This window comes from Macaca thibetana, chromosome 12 (assembly GCF_024542745.1).
Source record: "Macaca thibetana thibetana isolate TM-01 chromosome 12, ASM2454274v1, whole genome shotgun sequence".
NCBI classification, from domain to species: domain Eukaryota; kingdom Metazoa; phylum Chordata; class Mammalia; order Primates; family Cercopithecidae; genus Macaca; species Macaca thibetana.
Window position 1 is genome coordinate 127,387,565 of NC_065589.1, and position 14,214 is coordinate 127,401,778.

Here is a 14,214-nt window from a genome sequence, read left to right on the forward strand (position 1 = left end):
CAGATTGAAAAGCGAGACATAGTATACAAGGTCAAATAAAATCCATCTGAAGAGAATATACGGTTTGTAGGGCATGACTCCCTAGACCCCTTAGGCATGAATTTGGGTAAGATAAAAAAAAAATCAGAGCTTAGTCCTCAAAACTTCCTTCAGACTGCTTAAATTGTTGTGACCAAAATGCTGGTAGTGATGTGGACAATGAAGTCCAGGCTGAGGAGGTCTCAGATGGAAATGAGGAACTTATTGGGAACTGGTGTAAAGGTCACTTTTGTTCCGCCTTAGCGAAAAGCCTGGTTGCACTGTGCCCCTATTCTAGGGATCTATGGATTGAACTTGAGAGAGGTGATTTAGGGTATCTGGTGGAAGGCATTTCTAAGCAGCAAAGCATTCAAGAGTCACCTGGCTGCTTCTAACAGTCTGTGCTCCAATCTGCTCATATGCATGAGCAAAGAAATGACCCAAAATTGGAACTTATTGTTAAAAAGAAGAGCATAAAAGTTTGGAAAATTTGCAGCCTGGCCAAGTGGTAGAAAAGAAAAGCCCATTTTGGGGGGAGAAATTTAAGCAGGTTGCAAAAATTTGCATGACTAAAAGGAAGGCAAATGCTGATAGCCAAGACAGTGGGGAAAAGGCCTCAAAGGCATTTCAGAGACCTCTGCAGCAGCCCCTCCCACCACAGGCTCAGAAGCATGGGAGGGAAGGACAGTTTGGTGGGCCAGACTCAGGGCCCCACCGCCCCCCACAGCCCCAGGACATTGGATCCACATCCTGACGGTGGATCCCTGAATGACTCCATGGAGCAGGCCACCTTCAAGCCTGCCCTGCCACTGATTAGACTTTTTGTGAGGCAGAAAAAAAAATGTGGACTGTGATAAGCCACAGAGAAAGCAGGGTTTTCTGCCTATCAGCTGCAATTTATCTTAAAGATATGTGCAAGAAGTTCAAAAGCACATAGAGGAAAAGTATAAACTAGGCAGAGAATGTGTGGGGTGGGTCTTAGGATAACTTCTGGTGAGTGTGTGCTGTAGGACCGCCAGGTTAATAAACCTGCTCCATGGTAACAGAGCAATACACTGAGACAGTAGGGATGCAGCAGAGAAAGAGTGTAATGATTGTAGGGTATCAAGCAAGGAGATGGGAAGAGTCACTTAAATCCATCTCCCCCAGGAGGGTTTTTAAGGGGAATATGGGCTAGGGTTTTTAAGGGGAATATGGAGGGTGAGGGGCTAGAAAACTGGAGTTGTTGATTGGTCAGGGTAAGAGGGATGAAGTCATCAAGAGGTGGAAACTGCACTCTTTGGTGAGTCAGGTTTTCATAGGGTCTTTCAGTAAGCTTTTCATAGGGTCTTTCAGACCAGCTGGCACCAGTGGGGTCCTACAGACCAGCTGGCATCAGTAGCATCCTTCAGACCAGCTGGCATCAGTAGTTTCAGTGATATACAGGACCTGCAAGGATATCTCAGAGGGAAAACCTCACATTTCATAATGTTCAAGTGGTTATCTCTAGAGCAGTTAAGGGGAGCTCTAATCTTGTAACAGGATTCGTGCAATCCTGAGGCAACAGACACCAAACAGCTATGAGGAAGCAAGTCAGAGAGGAGGCTGACCTACTGATCAATGCTGAGCATGGGGAAGGCTGTGTTTAATTTCGTTTCTGCCCCTCCCTTTTTTCTTAATTTTATAAATGTTATAGGGACTGTTTCACATATACAAAATTGCTGCTTTGCATACATGCATTTTTCTGAGGAGATGGTTGACCACATTTGTCAGATTTTTCATAGGGGTCAGGGATCTAAAACTGCTAGGATCGCTGCCTGATGTTGTCTTTTTTAACCGTGTGAGTTAGGCATTATTGAAGCTCAGTGATCTAGGTTTACTGAGCTGGTGCATTCATCCATTCGTGCACCACACATATTGGACATGCTCTCTGCTCCCAGCAGCCTCCAGCCCCTGGAGTGCACTAGAGAGCAAGGCAGCCCAGCCCTTGCTGTGGCAGGCCTGCGTGGGAAAGATGGCACACATCTGAGGAGCGTGCCAGTAGAGTGGCAGCATCGGGAGGACCTGTTATCCGGCCTTGTGCCCAGTGGAAAGGCGCTTTTAGAGAGGAGGGCACAGCAGAATTGGAAGGATGCTGCCCACAGAAAGGGCCCCATGTGAACCCCCAGCAGCAGGGGGCAGGCCCAGGGCTGCCAAGAGGAGGCTCTGGACCTCCAGGAAAGGGCAGAGGAGCCGGGGAGGCAGCAGAGCTGAGCTACGAAGTCTCTGTGGAGAGACCGTTAGAGAGACCATAAACATGAGCACCCCAACCCAAGCCCAGCCCCACCATCACACCAATAGTTCACTCAGCAAACCACCTGGGAGCCCTCAGGCCCTGGGAGCAGCCAGAGGAAGCCATCTCCAGGTGACTCTCTGTCACCTGGCACTGGGCTCCTTCCACCCTGGGAACCACCAGAGCCTGAGTCAGCCTGGCTGAGGCCGCCCCAAAGTGCCCTGTCAGCACAGTCTCCCAGGCCCGATGCAGGCAGGCGCAGGCACGGCACTCACCACATAATGGGCACCTTTGATCTCCGCTCTCCTGATCACGCAGAGCCAACAGCAGCAGCCTCGCAGCACTCGGCGGGCTCAAGATCAGGGTGGCACTTGGCTGCTTTGATGTCTCAGTGTCTGCCTGTTTGAAATGGAAAGTTGTCACATTAAGAAGATTATGCAGAATCCATTTGTCGCCACCCTTTTCCCACTGTGGTGAAGTCTACCCACCACCTTCTGTTAAAGTCATAGCTGAAACAGACAAAGGTAATGGAAAGAAGTTAAGGTGTCAGAGGCACTTGTGGTTACCAGTTTCTTAAAATGTTAATACAGCTGTCTCTTGGTATCCACAAAGGATTGATCCCAGGACCCACGGATAGCAAAATCTACAGATGCTCAAGTCCCTGGTATAAAATGGCATAGTATTTTCATATAACCTACATACCTGGTCCCGTATGCCTCAAATCATCTCTAGTTTACTTGTAATACCTAAAACAATGAATGCTATGGAAATAATTGTTTTACTGTATTGTTTAGAGAATAATGATTAAAAAAACTCTGCACGTGTTCATCACAGATGCAAATTATTTTCCAAATATTTTCAATACCACAGTTAATTGAATTTTATGGATGCGGAACTCACAGAGTTGGAGGCCCAACTGTACAGTAGCCTTCAAATCCCTGCCACAACCCAGGAATTCTGGCATTAATGTGCCAAGGCTTCCCGGTGAAACTGTCTAGCGACATTGATAAAAGGCAAATTTACAAAACATCCCCAGCCAAGCATGCTGCCTCACGTCTGTTACCCTAGCACTTTGGGAGGCCGAGGTGGGTGGATCAACCGCGGTCAGGAGTTTGAGACCAGCCTGGTCAACATAGCGAAACCCCATCTCTACTAAAAATATAAAATCAGCCAGGCGTAGTGGCGTGCACCTATAATTTCAGCTACTTGGGAGCCTGAGGCAGGAGAATCACTTGAACCTGGGGGATGGAGGTCACAGTGAGCCAAGATTGCGCCACTTCACTCCAGCCTGGGCAAAAGAGCAAAACTCTGTCTCAAAAAAAAAAAAAAAAAAAAAAAGCCATCCCCAAACAGCCAGGAAGCCATGCAGGTTGCAACGTGTGAGGCATGGACCCAGACACTGCCTCTGCATTCAGTCTGTGTGTTTTGTTGGCTTGGTCAGAGTATGAGAAGAATATTCAGCCTTGTGCAGATACAGAGTTAGAAAAGAAAGGAATCTTCCAGTAGCCTTTCGGATAACTGGATATTCTGTCTAGGTTTTACACCAAAATTTGTTAAGTGGTACTTCCTTAAAGGTTAGTTGCAATTGTGGAACCTGAAACCATACCAGTCGAATTGTCATACTTGGATACATTAAAATTCATTGGTTTGTCTCACTTTGAATGGTTCTTTTAACCATGCATGATTTTGCAGCATTATGCATGGGCCATTTGGAAAATATTGGGTGCCTGAGTTGAGCAGACCTTCCAAACACACATCTGTGAGAGAATGACAGTGAAAAAGGCAAATAATGTGTCAGTATTATCATGAAAACAGTTTTGACCTCACAGCCCCCGTGAATGTGTCTGGGATCCCATGTGTTCCCAGAACAACTTCGAGAACTACTGCCCTCCAGAATCCCTTGCACGTGCACACTAGCAGGTACCGGAACATTCACAGCAGCTATGGTCATAATTGCAAACACGTGGCAACAGCTCGCATGCTCCTCAGGACCAGAACAGAACAATCAATCATGGCAAATGCCCACCATCAAACACTACACAAGGTAACACGAAGCAGACTTCTACAGCCATATCCATCACCATAGGTGAATCTGCAGCACACAACCGGGAGCGAAAACAGTGAGCCACAGGGTGAGGGAGGGTGGTCCCAGCCCCACACAGTCCGAACAAGGGGGAAGTGAGCAGCAGATGGCAGGGATGCACATGTTGGGAAAAATAACGCTATTTCTTTTTCTTTGTAAAGATGGGGTCAAACCATGTTGCCCAGGCTGGTCTTGAACTCCAGGACTCAAGGAATCCTCCTAGCTCAGCCTCCGAAAATGCTGGGATTACAGGCTTGAGCCACCACACCCAACCAGGCTATTATCAACACAAAATTCTAGACCATAGGCACCTCTGCCAAGGAGGGAGGAATGGCAAGTGTTAGTAAAGTCTTGTCTCTTAACCTGGGGTAGGTACTCTAGGGCCTGTGTTGTTATTCTTGAAATGGCACGTATTTTACACTCTTTTATATAATGGGGACATTTCACAATAACAACCGTTGAGGATGAGAATAAAAAAGAATAAAAATGAGAATGGCTAGCTAGTCTGGTGGGGCCTGCTGTCTCTGAGCTGTGCCACTGTGCAAACTGGCATCATGAAAGCCGTCTCCTTCACTCACTGAACACATAGAATCATGCTGTTTGAGAGTTACCTGAATCTTCTGCAAAACCGAGGGTTTTCTTCACTGAGCACTCTTTGAAGAGTGAGCACTCTTCACAGCTAAGGGAGGAGCTGCCTCAGTGAGGAATCCTGCCTTGGCCACGTTCTGGTCACCTCAGTCACAGCCTCTCACACCAAGACACGTGGGCACCTGAGTCCGCTGCCTCACCTGTGAGCTCCCGAGGGCAAGAACCATGGGTCACCATGGAGAGGGTGACATGAATGAGCAGCAGAGTCCCTGGCAGAGTGAGTGCCTGGAGAATTTCTGGGGAATGACGGGTGGGGCCGGGCAGCCCGAGGGCAGAGTTGCAGCCCCTCTCCCCCGGTGTGTGCTCCGTGCAGGTTGAGGTGATGAACACACCTGTGCTGCCCGTCCAGGGTACTCCCCTCCTTGTCAAGAGGTGACCACCCACCACTGCCATGAGTGTCAGCCTGGGTGTGTCACACTAATTCCACCCACTTGTGCACACTGGGGAGGCCTGTGGCAGTTCGAGGAGTTTCATAATAACCACAGCTACTGTATTCACGAGAAGCAAACCATAAGTGGTGCTGCGGAATCAGGAGGACCAGAGAGAGACCTTGGGGTGTATACAGGAGAAGATCTGTATTGAGTGCACTCAGATCCAGTGGACTTAACATCCAAAGACTGGACCCAGAACAACGACAGCACTTGACTTTTATACACACTTCTAAAAGTGGGGGGTGGGTTAGCTTGAAGCAGGCTTACAGTTACAGTGGCACAAAAGCAAGGATACAGAGGCAGAACAATTAATCAAATTGTGACAGGTTTATAATTCAGGATTACACATGACCATTGCCAAGCAACCCAGATGTCTGTTACCCAGGTTTTACTCTAAGGAGCCTTACACTGGTTTATCTCATAACCCTTACTGTGGCGCACAGATAGCTCTCAGGCTTCTCATGTCCTTCGTTGTACTTCTTAGATAAAACAGAATACTTGAAGTTACTGGTTACAGAGAACAAGAATCTATAAACTCATTCCATGAAACAAAGGATAATTTGTTTTTCTTCTCCCTATGTTGAGGGAGTGCTGGGAGAGTCTCCAGGGCACATTCCTTTGTGTCCTGGCTTCTTAGATAGTATTATCAAGACTTTCCCTGGGTCTGGGCTGTGCCCCTTGCTGCCTCTGGGATAAGTCAGCCTAATACAGGAAAGCTTATTTCTTTCTTTTAAATTTTATTTTTCTTTTTTCTTTAATTTGCCACCTCACGGACACCTTTTCACCCGTCAAGGTGTCTCCGATGGCTTACAGGGTGCCCAGGCACAACCCACTACTCATGATACTTATTGACCATTGACACGCCAGGCACTGTGCTGGTGAGAACTGTGCCCAGTGGCCAGTGTGCCAGAGTGCCTGATGCCAGTGCGCCACAGTGCCTGATGCCAGTGCTGAGCTGTGCCACATCCCCTTCTAAGAGCCAAGCACGCTGCAGGGGCATGTCTGAACATTGGACTCCACTGGAGGTCTCCCTGAGGAAAGGCCTGCGGGGTGGCCTCTGTTCACCTCATCCCCAACTCCTGTGCTGTGAGCTGCTGGGCGCTCCTCAGCCTCGCCTTCACCTGCACTGGGGCTCTTACCTTCTCACCAGGGCCCACCCCTTCCCCTCATGCTCAGCTTGGCCTGGCTGCTTTCAGTGCTTAGTTAGCTGTCACCTCCTCCAGGCAGCCCTCCTCTGGGCACTGCCCTCCCCTTGCTTCCATCTACCTCAGCACATTACACATACCCTTTTCTGTCCCCTCTGTGCAGGGAGCTCCCTAGAGGCAGGAACAAGGTCTTCTGTGTTCCCAGGGCTAAACACAGGTCTGGCTGGGTAGGTGTGACATCGTTTTTGAATGAAATAAGGAATGCAGTAACTCTTATCTCCTCTGGGGCTTCCCAGGCCCAGTCATGGCATGAGGACAGTGGATTGCTCAATTCCCAGAGTGCTGGGGGCTTCAATGGCAGGTGCATGAGAGGACCTTGAGGAGGCCAAGCTATCCCCATTCCCTGCCACCTTGTAGAAGTTATGCAGGCTCTGGATAGTAGAGGCCACAAACCTAAAACCTGAGCTCAGACCCTCCCACAGATGCCAAGAGGGCTGAGGGAACTGCCCAAACCCAGTTCGCTCCCTCTGAGCACAGCGAAGCCTGTGTAGGGAGGAAAACGGCCCCACCCCAGGTGCTCACTGCACACCTGTGCTGTGTCAGGGGCCACAGGCCCAGGGACCAGCCCCGGGATGGCAGATGAAAGACACACCAAGGGACCTCACAAGTCCTTCCAGAGTCATGGCCAGAGCACACAGATTGCACTGCACCATGTTAATTTAATGACTTTGTGAACTTTTTTTTTCTTTTTTTTTTTTGAGACGGAGTCTCGCTCTGTCGCCCAGGCTGGAGTGCAGTGGCCAGATCTCAGCTCACTGCAAGCTCTGCCTCCCAGGTTTACGCCATTCTCCTGCCTCAGCCTCCAGAGTAGCTGGGACTACAGGTGCCTGCCACCTCGCCTGGTTAGTTTTTTGTATTTTTTAGTAGAGATGGGGTTTCACTGTGTTAGCCAGGATGGTCTTATCTCCTGACCTCGTGATCCGCCCGTCTTGGCCTCCCAAAGTGCTGGGATTACAGGCTTGAGCCAGACTCTGTGAACTTTTTCTATTTTCCTTCTCCATAGTGTTTCCCCACATGACTCAGAACATTAGCAGGGAGTCTCAGGTGGAGGGACTCAGATGGTTAGTTTTAGGTGTGACTTGGCTGAGCCATGGTGCCCACATACGTGACCAAACATTATTCTAGGTGTTGCTAGGAGTGTTTGGGAGGAGATTAACACTTGAATCAGCAGAATTTGAGGAAAGCAGATTGGCCTCCCTAGTGTGGGTCGGCCTCATTCCATGCTCTAAGGCCTGAACGGAACACAGACTGACCTCCCTCCAGCAAGAGGGGGCTCTGCAGCAGCCGCCCCCTGCCTCCAGCCGCACCGTCGGCTCTTCCTGGCTCTCCAGCCTGCTGGCCCACCCTGCAGCTTTGGACCTGCCAGCCTCCATAATTGCATGAGTCAACTCCTTATCCATTTATGCCATAGTGTCCCATTATTGGAACACTAAGCATGTGGGAGTTATTTCTATCCTACTACTCAAGGTCATTGCCAAGGCCTGATTGCAAAAATTCAAAAAATTGCAACCTCAGGCATAAATGGGTGAAAACAAATCTCTCTCTGTATATCTACACATTCTTTTTTTTTTTTGAGACGGAGCTCTGTCGCCCAGGCTGGAGTGCAGTGGTGATCTTGGCTCACTGCAAGCTCCGCCTCCCAGCTTCACGCCATTCTCCTGCCTCAGCCTCCCAAGTAGCTGGGACTACAGGCGCTGCCACCACGCCTGGCTAATGTTTTGTATTTTTAGTAGAGATGGGGTTTCACTGTGTTTGCCAGGATGGTCTCGATCTCCTGACCTCATGATCCGCCCGCCTCGGCCTCCCAAAGTGCTGGGATTACAGGGGTGAGCCACCACGCCCAGCATCTGCACATTCTATTGGAGCTGTTTCTCTGGAGACCCTAACCAGTACAGAGCCCTCGTGCTAGGATCTCTGGGCAAGGGACAGTCTCTGTGCACCTGAACTGGCTCACTTGGTACATGGAATGAGAATTGCATGGCCTCGTGGGGTTTCCTGAGAATTAAATGAGGTTGAGGGTGTAAAGTGTCATGGCTCTTCGGGAGCCTGCAGTAAATGTCAGGGATTGTGGGGAAGCAGGAGAGATGCGAGAGAAGGAAAAAGCAGGTAGAGGAAAGAGGAAAGGGGAGCAGGAGGGAGGAAGGCAGAGGGAATCCCTCTCAGACCTGAGGAACCACACTGCAGGGGCCCCACCTCGTGCTGGCAGTAGCTGCTTTCACCTCCCAGCGCTGGACAATTATCCTCCTTCCCCAAGAAGAGCAAAGTGGCCTGGTTTCCCCTTGGAAGGTGAAAAGGGAATTCCTCACTTCTGTGGCTGACGTCAGTGAAAGACCCAGGCCCCGCACGATGTCTTCATGACTAGCAGTTCTGCCTCCCGAGATGAGCAGCCAAGGACGCCTGACTTAGTCCCTCCGCGGCACCTCTGGAGGGCGCTGGGAAATGGTTTCAACATGAACCAAATCCCGCAGCGGCAGGCGTGGTGACAGGAGCAGGAGGCCAGGCTGAGGACGTCACACCAGAGGCAGGCACAGCCGTGTCGCCGGCAGGCATGACCAAGTGAGTGCATGCCCATCGGAGCCTGAGTCTGGCCTCCCGCCCTGTGCCCTTGCCCTGTATGTGTCTACATCTTTTAATTTCCGTTTTAGCACGGTCACTGTGCATGTCATTAACTATTCCTGAAAAACTTGATCATGATGGCTGCATAGTTAATCCTCATAGAGAGGTGGCATAACACGGCCATTTCTCTATAGTTGAGTGAGTCCATCTTTTCTAGTTTTTTGCTATTATAGATAATGCTGCAGTGAAAATCAATGTACATGATCTTTATTTCTTTAGGATAGAGATCCAAACCCAAAGTGTATACTCTTGAGTCCACTAGTATAAAGTTTTTCAAACATACATCAAACTTAAAAGAAAAAGGTTATTATCAATTTAAACTCTCACAGTTGTGTTTGAGTATATATATATATACACATATATACACATACATAACAGTTCCCTGTTGAAAATGAACCTGAGAATCTAGAATTGCACTTTTTTTTTACACTACCCTCAACTCATACCTACAGAATTGCAGTCTTGAGACATTTTGGACACAGAGTGTGGCCAAAGGCATTCTTTAAAAGAAGGGTCTTGAGGATGCTAAAATTAAACATTGATTTTAAAAATCCACTTATAAGCAAGTTTATGCCAGGCAAACATCTATTTTATTAAATTAATAGCACTCTTCAGCAGGGCGCAGTGGCTCAGCTCACACCTGTAACCCCAGCACTTTGGGAGGCCGAGGCGAGCAGATCATGAGGTCAGGAGATCAAGACCATCCTGGCTAACACGGTGAAACCCTGTCTTTACTAAAAATACAAAAAAATTAGCCAAGTGAGGTGGTGCATGCCTGTAATCCCAGCTACTCAGGAAGCTAAGGCAGGAGAATAGCTTGAACCTGGGAGGTAGAGGTTGCAGTGAACTGAGATCACACCACTGCATTCCAGCCTGAGCAAGACTCTGTCTTAAAAAAAAAATTAATAGCACTTTTCTGAAAAACAGAATTTTCTACGATTGCCACAAGTGAAGCTAAGGGGCCCTGTGTATGAACACTATGCAGAACTCTCACTCTCTCTCTCCTGCTTTTCTTTCTTCTTCATTTCCCTTTATCAAATATTTATTGTCTAGCTTTCAGGGCACGGGACATGGCTTTTGTTCTCAGAATAGTCATAATCCAGTGTGAGCAATATAGTCAACTAGAACATCAAGTGGCTGGCTCCTGTCTCAAAAGGTAGTCATTCTAACAGCCTGATTTGCCTTCTCCTTATTGGAACTTCAATTCCCACAAAAGCCAAGTCATAATATCAGTAAACAACCTGATGGATACCAGGTAAACTCTCCACTAGCCAGAGCACAGAGGTGGCCCTGCGAATTGTTATAATAATTTATAGATAACGTGATTGCTGAGGGAGCTAAGATAATCAATTGAATAAGTTATTAGAAATAGCCACATTCAATAACATGCTTGTTATAAGGCAAAGCAGGTTAGGTTTTCTGAGAGTAGCAGAAAACTCCCAAACAGTGACTTAAATAAGATAGAGAATTATACAGGATTTATATGAAGAAAGCCACAAACTTGACCAGGGGACATAAAAAAAGATTTGAGTAGACTGATGTTCCTAACAGTCATGTTTCTCAGTGAGTAGAACAGATACTGTGGAGACACTGAATTTAATACCTAAATCTATCACAATTTCAAACTAAATATTGCCGGGATGTTTTTGTATTTGAAAATATGAGTTCACCTGGAAAAACTGACAAATGAAAATAAAACAATGTTGAGAAAATATTTTATGAGAGAGATACATCTTCTCAGATACTGAAATGCTTTATAAAGCTACAATCAAGAAGATGGTGTTACTGCAACAGAAATAGACTGATAGACTGAAAAACTGTTAAGATGACTAAAAGTCCATAAACGTGTGTGCATTATATAAACACATAAACTTATTTGTTATGTACACATACAGATATACACTTAGTTTATGATAAAGTTGGCACTTCAGACCGGTGGGTGAAGCATAGATTGTCCCATAAATGATGGTATTGGGAAAATTGGCTAACCGCTGGAATGAATAAAGACAAAGCCATACATCACAGCAAGTACCTAAATGAATTCTAGATGGAGTTAAAGTTTACGTGTAAAAAATGAAAACATAAGCATGAGAAGAGATTACCTAGGTGAATATTTGACATAATCTGTGGCAGGGTGAGTTTTTCTAGCACAGCATCAAAGGCATAAAAACATGGTATGATTGAAATATGTAAAAATTAAAAGAAAATTTCATGTTTCAAAAAAGTGGCCAGAGGAAGGAGGAAACAAGAGGGGTGCTGGAGGCTGCAATCAGGGTCAGGAGCAACGCGTCCGCCAGCATCCTTCATTCCTGGGCCTGTTGTGTTGGCGGAAAGGGCTCCAGACTGCAGTTTGGGAAACCCCACTCTGGTCCATGAAAAGGTCCATGTAAAAGACCCAGGACAGCCTGGCACCTGAAAGGCCCCGACTGTTGGCGTGGTGTTAAAGATACTGCCCCACTGGCATTGGAGGAACCCAGGCCACAGGGGCTGCCATCCATCAGTGTTGCTTCAATTAGTTCTTTGGACACATGAGGAGGAAATGACCTCTGACACCAGCGTGAGACAGGCACACTCGTCTGTCCGTCCCCGTTGGCAGCTCACAGGCTGTGTTAGGAGCGCCTTCAGGGCCGACCTCAGCTGGCCACCGCCACTCCCTCCGCGGTCGATCATCCCAAGCTTTTCTCCCCACACTGTGACAACAGTTGGGCTCAATGTTAGAAGGGTGAGGCCTGCAGTAAGGCAGGGCCGCAGGCTGCTGAACGAATACAGCAGGACAGCCAGCTAGGAGGAGGAAGTTCTCATGTCCTGTAGTGCCATAGGGGATTATAATTAACAACAATTTGTCTATATTTTCAAGTAGCTGGAAGAGTGGACTTTTAATGTTCCCAACACAAAGAAGTGATACATGTTTTTAGTGATGGATATGCTAACTACCCTGATTTGATCATTACACATTGTACAGATGTATTGAAATATCACACTGTACCCTATAAATATGTATAATTTTCATGTGCCAATTAAAAATACAAAAAGAATTAAATTGGCCAGGTGCGGTGGCTCACACCTGTAATCCCAGCACTTCGGGAGTCTGAGGCAGGCGGATCCCCTGAGGAAAAGGGTTCAAGACCAGTCTGGCCAACATGGCAAAATCGTATCTCTACTAAAAATACAAAAAAAATAGCCAGGCATGGTGGTGGGTGCCTATAATCCCAGCTACTACGGAGACTGAGGCAGGAGAATAGCTTGAACCCGGGAGGCAGAGATGGCAGTGAGCCGAGATCACACCATTGCACTCCAGCCTGATCAATCAGAGCAAGACCCCATCTAAAAAAAAAAAAAAAAAAAAGAATGAAATCCTGTCCTTTGCAGCATCATGGATGCAGCTGGAAGCCATTATCCTAAATGAACTAATACAAGAACAGAAAACCAAATACTGCATGTTATCACTTCTAAGTGAGTACTAAACATGAGCACACGTGAACACACGAAGGGAACAACAGACACCGGGACCTACATGAGGGTCGGGGCTGGGAGAAGCAAGAGGATCAAAAAACTACCTATCAGGTACTCTGTTCACTGCCTGCATGAGGAAATAATCTGTGCACCAACCCTCAGAGACATGCAATTTACCCATTAAGGAGCATGCACAGGGACCCCCAACCTAAAATAAAACTGGAAGAAAAAACGAGTTGACATTATTTTTAAAATATATAATAATACTTAAAGCAGAAAAAGGAAAAGATTAGGCCTGTAGAAATGATTTCATTAGAAAATGTCTCTGTATTCTAATCGGTGAGCTTGGATTTGTGGCTGTCCACTTTTCTGCTGTGCCTGTCACAAAAGCCCTGCACCTTAAGGACGGCCTGGGGCCTCGCAGCCTGAGACTTGCTCTGGCCTCCTGAACCCCGCTGGTGTTGCCAGCAGCCCTGGGCTCAGCCTCCACTGCTGCTTGCTGGGCGCAGTGTGTCTTGGGCCCGACCCTGGCCTGTGCTGTCACGGGAGGTGCGGGAGCGGCAGGAGGTGCGGGAGCGTGGGCGGGCGGGGCCGGCTGCAGGGAGCCCCCACTCTGAGAGCCACCAGCACAGCAGTGAAGTGGGGGAATGAGGAACAGGGCTGAGCTCCATGGTGGTCAGGGACACTCCCCGGGGCGACCCCTGGGAACCAAAGGAGGATCCCCGCCCACAGCCAGCAGAGGTGCACTCCCCGGGAGCAAACGCTGGCATACGTGCTGGGGCGCCCAGGGTTGGGCTCAGGCCTGGAGAGGCAGAGGGTGCAGCGGTGCAGGCGGGGCCCTGCTGGGTCAGAGGCCAGGCCAGATCCCGCACAGAAGCAGGCGTGGCTCAGCACCTTTAAGCCAAGAGGCTTTGTAATCCGATTTACATTTTCCAAAGGTGACTTTGTCAGGTGCCTGGAAGTGGATTCCGGCAGGCCAGGGATTAGGACAGGCCCTGAAGACAGAGTGCTGAGGGTCTGCTTCCTCCAGGCAGGGAGAAATGAGGCCTCAAACCACAGGCAGAGAGAATAAAGCCTCCCACCCTCATCTGTGTGGCAGAGGAAAGAACCTGCCTCCCACTGCAATCAAAAAGCAGCACCGGGTAGTATGTCATAAAACATATTTGTAGGCAACGTGAACTTAAATGAAAAGTAAGGGAATCCTCAGAAAAAAAAGCAGTCGCTGAAAATTGAATGGACAGCCTGTGACATGATGCCCTGCGCCCAGGGCCAGGAGCAACAGGGGTGGGGGACGGTGGCCCTCTGGTAGCGCAGAAGATTGGGTTTCAACCAACAGGAATGGACTGAGCAGATTGAGAGGATGGGCTAGAGAGGAGCTGAGAACCGAAGAGGAGCTGAGAACGGGAAGTTAGGACTCTCCAGGGGCCATTGCCTCAGAAAAACAAAAGACCGATAACTGGAAAAATAATTACCTGCACGATTCAAATGACAACATGAAATTTTGTTATC

General features: G+C 48.2%; 1 long non-coding RNA gene across 2 annotated transcripts in view; it reads right to left on the bottom strand.

Moving 5' to 3' along the window:
* The window catches only part of LOC126932736 (uncharacterized), a 76,227-nt gene that overhangs the window by 14,531 nt on the left and 47,482 nt on the right, over positions 1-14,214 (bottom strand). For both annotated transcript variants that reach the window (XR_007718302.1, XR_007718301.1), the window contains one exon: positions 2,545-2,668. This is a non-coding gene — a long non-coding RNA (uncharacterized LOC126932736). The remainder of the gene's footprint in view (positions 1-2,544; positions 2,669-14,214) is intronic.